General features: G+C 39.6%; 2 pseudogenes; one reads left to right on the top strand and one right to left on the bottom strand.

Moving 5' to 3' along the window:
* Positions 1–4,268: 4,268 nt before the first annotated feature.
* Positions 4,269–5,197, bottom strand: LOC102853275 (annotated as a pseudogene).
* Positions 5,198–5,361: 164 nt separating this feature from the next.
* The window catches only part of LOC102852857, a 17,343-nt pseudogene continuing 14,254 nt past the window's right edge, over positions 5,362–8,450 (top strand).

Genomic DNA, 8,450 nt, shown 5'->3' with positions numbered 1-8,450 from the left:
CGTTGTGTTACAGATAATGCCTAATCATATATTCCTTTTAAACAATTCTTACCCTCATCTGTTCCATTGCCGTGTTCATTATTTACCTCCTCTTTTCTTAGTTTCCTCCACTCCCCAGTGCCAGTCCTGTTTTATAACAGTGGCATTATGCAGTATTTGTCCTTTTGTGACAGATATTTCACTCAGCATAATGTCCTGCAGGGTCACCCATTTTGAATAATACTGCATGAGTTCCTTGTTTTTCAGCTCTGTATAGTATTCCATTGTGTGAATATATGAACTTCTCTATTCATTTATTGATGGTCATTTGGGTTTATTCCATCTCTTTGCTCTTATGAACAAAGCTGCAATAAACATGGGTATGTATATATTTGCTTGGGTGGCAATTATGGTTTCTTTAGGGTATATTCCTAGTAGTAGAATTGCTGGGTCAAATGGTATTTCTATTTGCAACTTTTTGAGAAAGCACCATACAGCCTTCCATAGTGGTTGCACCCTTTTACACTCCCACCAACAGTGAATAAGGGTTCCAGTTTCTCCACAATCTCATCAGCATTTGTTGTTTGCTGTTCTGTTAAATTTTGCTATTGTTACTGGGGTGAGATGATATCTCATAGTTTTGATTTGCATCTCTCTTAGAGCTAGGTATTTTGAACATTTCTTCATGTGTTTGTTTGCCATCTGAATGTCTTCTTTGGTGCAGTGTCTGGAAACACAAAAGACCTATTCAAAGAAGATTACAAGACATTACCACAAGAAACAAAAGTAGACCTGGAGAATTGGAAGAATATACTATGCTCATGGATAGGAAGACTCATTATTGTGAAAATGACAATTCTACCAAAGGCAATCTACATGTTCAAAGCAATCCCAATACAAATACCAATTCCATTCTTCAACAAGATGGAAAGAGCGATTTCCAATTTCATCTGGAATAGAAAGAGACCCTGAATAAGCAAAGCACTCCTGACAAAGAGAAGCAATGTATGAGGCATCTCACTCCCTGGTCTCAAATCCTACTACACAGCCGTGGTGGACAAGATAGCATGGTACTGGTATAGTGACAGCCACATAGATCAATGGAGTAGAATTGAGAACCAAGAAATCAGCTCACCTAACTATGGTCAACTGATTTTTGACAAAGAAATAAAATCAGTTAAGTAGGGAAATGAAAGCCTCTTTAACAAATGGTGTAGGCAAAATTGGAAAACTATCTGCAAAAAACTCAAGCAAGACCCACACCTCACACCATACACAAAAAACAACTGAAAGTGCATCAAGGACCCAGGACTAAAACTAAGGATTATAAACAACATCAGAGAAAAGCTTGGAAGAACTCTAGAAGCCCTAGTATCTTCCTCTTTGAAATGTCCTTCCATGTCTTTTTCTCATTTTCTAATTGGGTTATCAGTCTTTTTCTTGTGGATGCCCTATAGTATTCTGTAAACTTTTGCTATGATACCCTTGTGTGAGATGTCATTGACAAATGTTTTTTGTCCCAGTCAACAGGTTTTCTTTTCTCCCTATTGAGAATAATTTTTTATGCACACAGTGACTTAATCTTTAGAAGGTCCCATTTATTGATACCCTTGCCTGGTTGTGCATTTCTGGCTGTATTTGCCACACTATTTATATCATAGGCGAGGCCTTCTAAACTTGGGGTCTCATTTTTTTTCTTAGGATATTTATGGTCTGAGGCTTTACCCCTGGGTCTCTGATCCACCTTGACTTGATTTTTGTGTATGATGTGATATGTGGATCCTGCTTCAGCTTTTATAGGTAGCAGTACAGTTTTGCCAGCATCATTTATTGAAGAGTTTGTTTGTGTGTCTGTCATTGTACCAGTACAATGCTCTTTTGCTTATTATGGTTGTATAGCATGGTTCAAAATGGAGAAGGATGTATGCCTGGGATGTGTACTATCTCCATATTTTTTCAACCTCTATGCAGAACAGATTATCTGGGAGACTGGGCTGTATGAGGAGAAGTGCGCATCAGGATTGGAGAAAGACTCATCAACAATCTGTGTTATGCAGATAACACAACCTTGCTTGCTGAAACTGAGAAGGACCTGAAGCGCTTGCTGCAGAAGGTCAAGGACTGCAGCCTTCAATATGGATTGAAGCTCAACATCAAGAAAATAAAGATTCTTACCACTGGACCAATTGACACCATCAGTATGGATGCTGAAGAGATTGAGATAGTTAACAGTTTTAGTTTGCTTGGCTCCACTCTTGGTACAAGCAGCCAGGAAATCAAGAGATGAATTGCACTGGGGAAAGTCAGTTGTGAGGGACCTCTCAAGAGTACTGAAGAGCAATGACATCAGGCTGGAGACTAAGGTGCTCCTGATCCAGGCTATAGTCTTCGCAATTATGTGCTATGCATCGGAGATTTGGACAGTGAATAGGGATGATAGAAAGAGAATTGATACCTTTGAGCTGTGGTGCTGGAGAAGAGTGTTAATATACCATGGACTGCTAGGAGAACAAGCAGGTTTGTCCTGGAGAAGGTGAAACCAGAATGCTCCTTGGAGTCAAGGATTCTGATGCTTCGTCTGACATACTTTGGGCACATTGCAAAGAGGGACTGGTCCTTGGAGAGGGACACCATGTTTGGGAGAGTGGGCGGACAGCACAGGAGAGGAAGACCTTCGATGAGATGGATCAAGTCTGTGATTGGGGTGGTTGGAGTGAGTGTGTCAGAGACGGTGAGGTTGGCTCACGATAGAGCAGGGTTTAGGGCTCTTGTACATTGGGTCACTATGAGTCGCAAGTGACTCAATGGCACATAACAACAAGGATAGTGCAGAATAGAGCAAGAGTCACATCTACTTTTCATAGGTCTCTGTGAATCGAAGTTGAGTAGATGCCATTTAATAACAAAGACATTTAATATGTTTATTTGCCGACATGATTTTGTTTATTTTGTACACCTTAATAATTAATTTCAAAGATTGAATAATATATGTAAGATTAAATGTAACATTTTAAATTTGAACTTATTTTTGAGCGAAAGTTTACAATCTTATTTAATTTTCATTCCATCATTCTTAGACATTTAAAAAGTGATATCTCATCAAACTCTCATTGTATGTGCCCTTTTCTTTCACTCAACTATTAATTTTTGCTTCCTTTCCCCCGTCTCCGTTCTTATGCCTGTTAAACCTCCAAGACTGATTCTGCTTGTAAACTTTTTATATTAATGATCTTATTCCAGAATTGTCCTTTTTTTGCTGACTTATGTCATTCACATAATTTGCTTTAGATTCATCCATGTTGTACTGTATTTCATAAATTCTTGATCATTTTTCAATGATACATAATACTCCATTGTGTGAATGTTCTACCACTTCTTTAGTTCTTCATCCATTGATGGATGCGTGGGTAGTCTCCAACTCTTTGCTATTGTAAACAATGCTACAGTGAGCATAGATGTATGTCAGTTGTTGTTGAAGTCCTTATTAAATATAAATTCTTCAAAATCCTTTTGTTCATAACAGATGTGTCAAAATCGAGAGTGAAAGAAGGAATCACCATTTACAGAAGAGCTATTATATACTGACACTCTTTAAGTAACTTTATGTACAATATCTCAGTTGACTTTGATAATAATCCTTTGGGATGGACATTGCTATTACCATTTTACAAATGAGAAACCCCAGGCTCATTTTAGTGACTTATCTAAGTTAATACAGCTAGTAGCTTTTATCAACAAGAATGAAGGATTTGTATGAACTTTAATCCTCAAAAAGTGTAAATTGCTTATATGCTAAATAATAATCAATTAGCCTTGGGGTTTCATTTTTCTTCTTGCTAATCTGTTTCTGTAACAAGACTATAGGTGTGAAATGAAAATGATACTAACAGGCAACTGTTCTCTTTTCCACTGAGGGTCTTTGAGACACAAAGCAGTGAATAAGAATTCAGTCCTGTGTTTCATAATAATCAATCTATCTACTGATGCTTAGGTTTATGGTGAAATTTAGAGCTAGTTTCTGTCTTCAAAGAGTGTCTATTTTGTTGGTAAGAGACTGGCATAGAAGGAATGAACATAAATATTCAAATTTTATATTTAATAAAATATGCCAAGAGCAACAAGACAGTGTCTGAATTTTTGCTGATTTTATACTGGCTGATGCTGTTGCTACTACAGAAGAAATGCCATGTGAGCTTTCTTCTGAAGGGGAGGGCTGAATTCCTTGTAAAAGTCTGATACTCCCTAATCTTGTCTGGGAATATTTGCTTCAGCCTCTATAGTCCACAGCTTTATGAGAAGAGCTTGCTCACCTGCTCCCTAAACACTTGTTTCACCTGTTTGTTCCTCAGGGTATAAATGAAGGGGTTGAGCATTGGGGTCACCACAGTGTTAAGCAGGGCCACTACCTTATTCCTGTCCTCCCCTTGGCCACCCTTGCCTGACCGGACATACATGAAGATGCAACTTCCATAGAAGAGAGATACAACAATGATGTGGGAGGAACAGGTTGAGAAGGCTTTCTGCCTCTCTTTGCTTGAAGGGATGCACAAGATAGTGTGGAGGATGTGGCCATAGCAGGTGGCTGTCACAGACAGAGTGCCCAGTAAGCTGAAGTTGGCTGCTACAAAGCCTAGAAGTTCTATCAGACTTGTATCTGCGCATATGAGTTCCAGGAGTGGAAAATTGTCACAGAAGAAATGATTAATGATATTGGGGCCACAGAATGGCTGTTGCAATATGATTACACTTGGAACACTTATGAGAATGAGTCCTGCCATCCAAGAAGAAAGGACCAACTGGACACAGACCCTCTTGTTCATGATGGTGGCATAACGTAAGGGGTTACAGATAGCCACATACCTGTCAAAAGACATCACTGCCAAGAGATAAAACTCTGTAGTGCCCAGAAAGAAATATAAGAAACTCTGTAAGAAGCAGCCTGGGAGAGAGATAGTATTACTGCCAGTCAGGATATTGGTAAGCATCTTGGGGAAATGGCAGAGGTGAACCAGATCTCCAGGACAGCAAAGTTGCGGAGGAAGTAGTACATGGCTGTGTGGAGGCGTGTGTCCAGGAGGGTGATGACCACGATGAGGAGGTTCCCCAGCAGAGTGAGGAGGTAGGTGAGGAGGAAGCCCAGGAAGATGAGCATCTGCAGCTCACAGGCCCCTGACAGGCCCAGCAGGACAAACTCGGTGACAGTGGTGCTGTTCCTCATGGCTCCTGGGACCTGTGCTGGGATGGCTTCTCAGAGGTGTTCAGCATCAGGACCTGTGATGCTCTGAGCATCTGAGGCCAGCCTGAGTCTGCAAGGAAAGAAGAATTAATAATATATTTGGGGCTGAAGTGATTTTTTTTTCTCTAAAGTTTTTTATATGAAAAATGTATCTTACCACCACTGAGTACTCAGCTGGGAGCCATTTCATTTTGGGTTCCTGCTTTGTGTACTGGACCAAGTAAGACTTAAAAATAAAAATCAACTCATACGTTGTTCTTTTTTTTTTTTCATATGTTGTTCTTGACTAAACTCTTGTTCTTGATTTTTTAATTATTCTCTTGCCCCTAGCAAAAATTTTCAATACTTTTGTGTGTTCTTATACAGAAATTATTAATATTTTTCATGCTGACATCCTTTCTATTTGACTTATTCACTACCAGGTCTATATCCTAAGGTGAACTGACTTTAAATGAATGGAAGCTCTGTTGCTATTAGAAGATGGCTTGAATCTTTGAAGCTTTTGAGTGCTGTGATGGTGAAATGAGTAGCATAGTAGATTGTTAACCCCCAGCTGGAATCCACAAGTGTTCCATGGGAGAAAGGTGGACAATCTCCTCTTGTAAAGATTTTCAGTCTGGGAAACCTAATGGAGGGTCTGTATGTATCAGAATCTACTTGATGCTTGATTTTAGTTAGGTCTGTGGCTTTTAACTAATATAATGAATCCTGTGAAAGCCAGCACTGCCTCAACCTTCAGAGTTCACAAGTTTTCTGCCTTCTCAGGGTGCAATCTTGCCATTTTTCTGTTGGTCTTTATTAGTGGAACACATTTGAGTTTTCCTTTTCTGACAGATTTCTGCCTTACACAAGTTCTCACTTTCACAGGCTTACTATGCTAACAAACGTTAAAGGAAATCTAGAGAAAAATCACAACTCTCACAAATTAAAAAAGAACAGTTCAAGTATTAGCTAAATAAGTAAAATTTCCTTGGTAAGAAAATAGTATTCGAGATTATAAAGGATCTGTTCCCAAATTATAGTTCAGGATCACTTCTCATTGCATCTTGCTACAAAGTTTTCATTCTAGATATAATGTTTGTTGTTGTTTAATGCCATCGAGTCGTAGACGACTCATAGCGACCCTATGAACAAACAGCCTGAGCACTGTTCGTACATAGAGTTTCCGGAGGCAAGCCATTTTGGAAGTGGATGCCACTCCTACTTCCAGTCTAGATATAATAGGTGCTTTATTTCTTTGATCTCTTATCCATCTTCATGTACTTCCACTTTTGCCCAGGACAACTTTTCAGTTCGGAATTGGCAATCTTTCAAATTCTTGTCTTCCTTTAAATGGAAGAAGATCCTGTTTATTCTTGTCTCCTCAAAAGATGCATTTCCTCCATGACATCTTCTTTTCTAAATGAATGAAGCTTTGCTCTGCATCTTTTATAACTTTATGATCTCTCCTTTTATTTTTACTGTATTTTAGACAGATAGTGAATAAGGAAGACCACCACCTTAAGGTTAGCAGTACATCTATCTCTTTACACCACCAGAATTTCTTAGAGGGAAGATTGTGAGATTTCATCTCACATACTTTAGACATATTGTCAGAAGGTGCTGATTTCTGGAGAATAATGACAGTGTGCTTGGAAAGGTAGAGGATCAATGAAGGAGAGGAAGGCCCTTAAAAGAGATACATTGACGCAGTGACCTCAACAATGGTTTTAGGCATATATGAGATGATAAGAATGATGCAGGACTGGGCTGTTTCATTCTGTTGCACATAGGAGTACTGTGACTGAGCTGAATTGATGGCACCTAACAATAACAGAGTAGTAGGTCATCAGAAGAATGAAAGTGACATGAGTTGTTGTTAGATGCTGTCTAATGGAGTACAACCCATAGCGATCCTGTGAAGAGCCATTCTGAAACCTGCCTTCTCCTGTGTCAGCCCCATCATCTGTGAAACACTAGACACTAGAGCCTATTGCTGAGGTTACAGCATCAATCCATCTCATTGGGGTCTTCCTCTCCTTTGCTGGCATTAGCAGGGAGGATAAAATAGTGAATTTTTCAAACGTCACCTTTTATAAAAATACATAAGCCTTCATTTTAGTTTAGGATACACAGCCTAAAGTAATTCCACAAACTCTAACATTCTTATCTAACATTTGTTGGTAACTGTTGAAGAATACGAATGGTTTATCAGCTTCTGAGGATATAACTAGAGCTATTCTTCGCGAGCTTATTTCGAGACTAAATATTGTTTGATTCATAAGTACTCTGCAAAAGCGATCTCTGCAGTCTAATAGTTTTGTTCCAAGATGAGCTCAGGTAGTTGAGAAAGTTACCCATCTCTTTACAGAATACAAGTGCAATATATCACAAATGTGATTCCCATGAACATCAAGAATTAAAAGGTTGGGAATTAATTAGTGAATTTCTTGGTAGTCTAGATTCAGAGGTAGATAGGAACAAAAATCAAGATAAAGAATACCTAAAGGAGAGTAGAAGGAGAGAGAATATAGACCAGGGTTCTGCCAATGAGTAGAGGACAGATAGATCATGGAGCGACATTATAACTGGCACAAAGACATAGCACATAGACAATGTCCTTGATTAGTTTCTTGTGTTTTTATTGTTTGAGGGGTTTTTTTTGTTTCATTTTTTTTCAGAACTTCAAACAGAAGGCAACCTGCTCAGAATCCTTCCACCCTTGCAACACCTCCATGATACGTCTTCGAGGATATGAACATGTACGGCTAAGCACAACTGATGGCAGTACATCTAAATTCCAAAATCGATCTCCATGAAAGTCTATGTGTTTCCTACTGCCAAAGGGGCCCTTTGGAGTGGTGAAAGAGGGTCTTCACCCTGGGGCCTGCAGCGTCCCTTTTCAGCGGGAGGTGTCTGGAAGAGTGCGCCATCCCCTTTTCCTTGTGATTCAGGGTGAAGTCTCTCTCAGAGAGGGGTGATGGGGAATGGCGAGGGACACACTGACGGGGGAGATTGATCAGGGCTGGCTTTGACGAGCACTGTGGCAATTGGACGGTTGAAGCAGACATGGGGGGGGGGAAGAAAAACAAACTGGGGAGGAGGGTAGAGAAAACAGTGCAACAATGGAGGGATGAAAACCCAAAATCTCTGTAAATGTTCATTAATGGGACCTTCTAAGACTCAAATCCCTATGCACATCCAAAAACTTCTCCAGTAGGGTAAAAAGGGAAGCCACTGACTGGGAAAAAGTATT

This window comes from Elephantulus edwardii, unplaced genomic scaffold (genome assembly GCF_000299155.1).
Source record: "Elephantulus edwardii isolate Elephantulus edwardi_28Jun2011 unplaced genomic scaffold, EleEdw1.0 scaffold00026, whole genome shotgun sequence".
In the NCBI taxonomy this organism is placed as follows: Eukaryota; Metazoa; Chordata; class Mammalia; order Macroscelidea; family Macroscelididae; genus Elephantulus; species Elephantulus edwardii.
The sequence above is the reverse complement of the archived record's forward strand: the minus strand, read 5'-3'. Positions and strand labels throughout refer to the sequence as shown.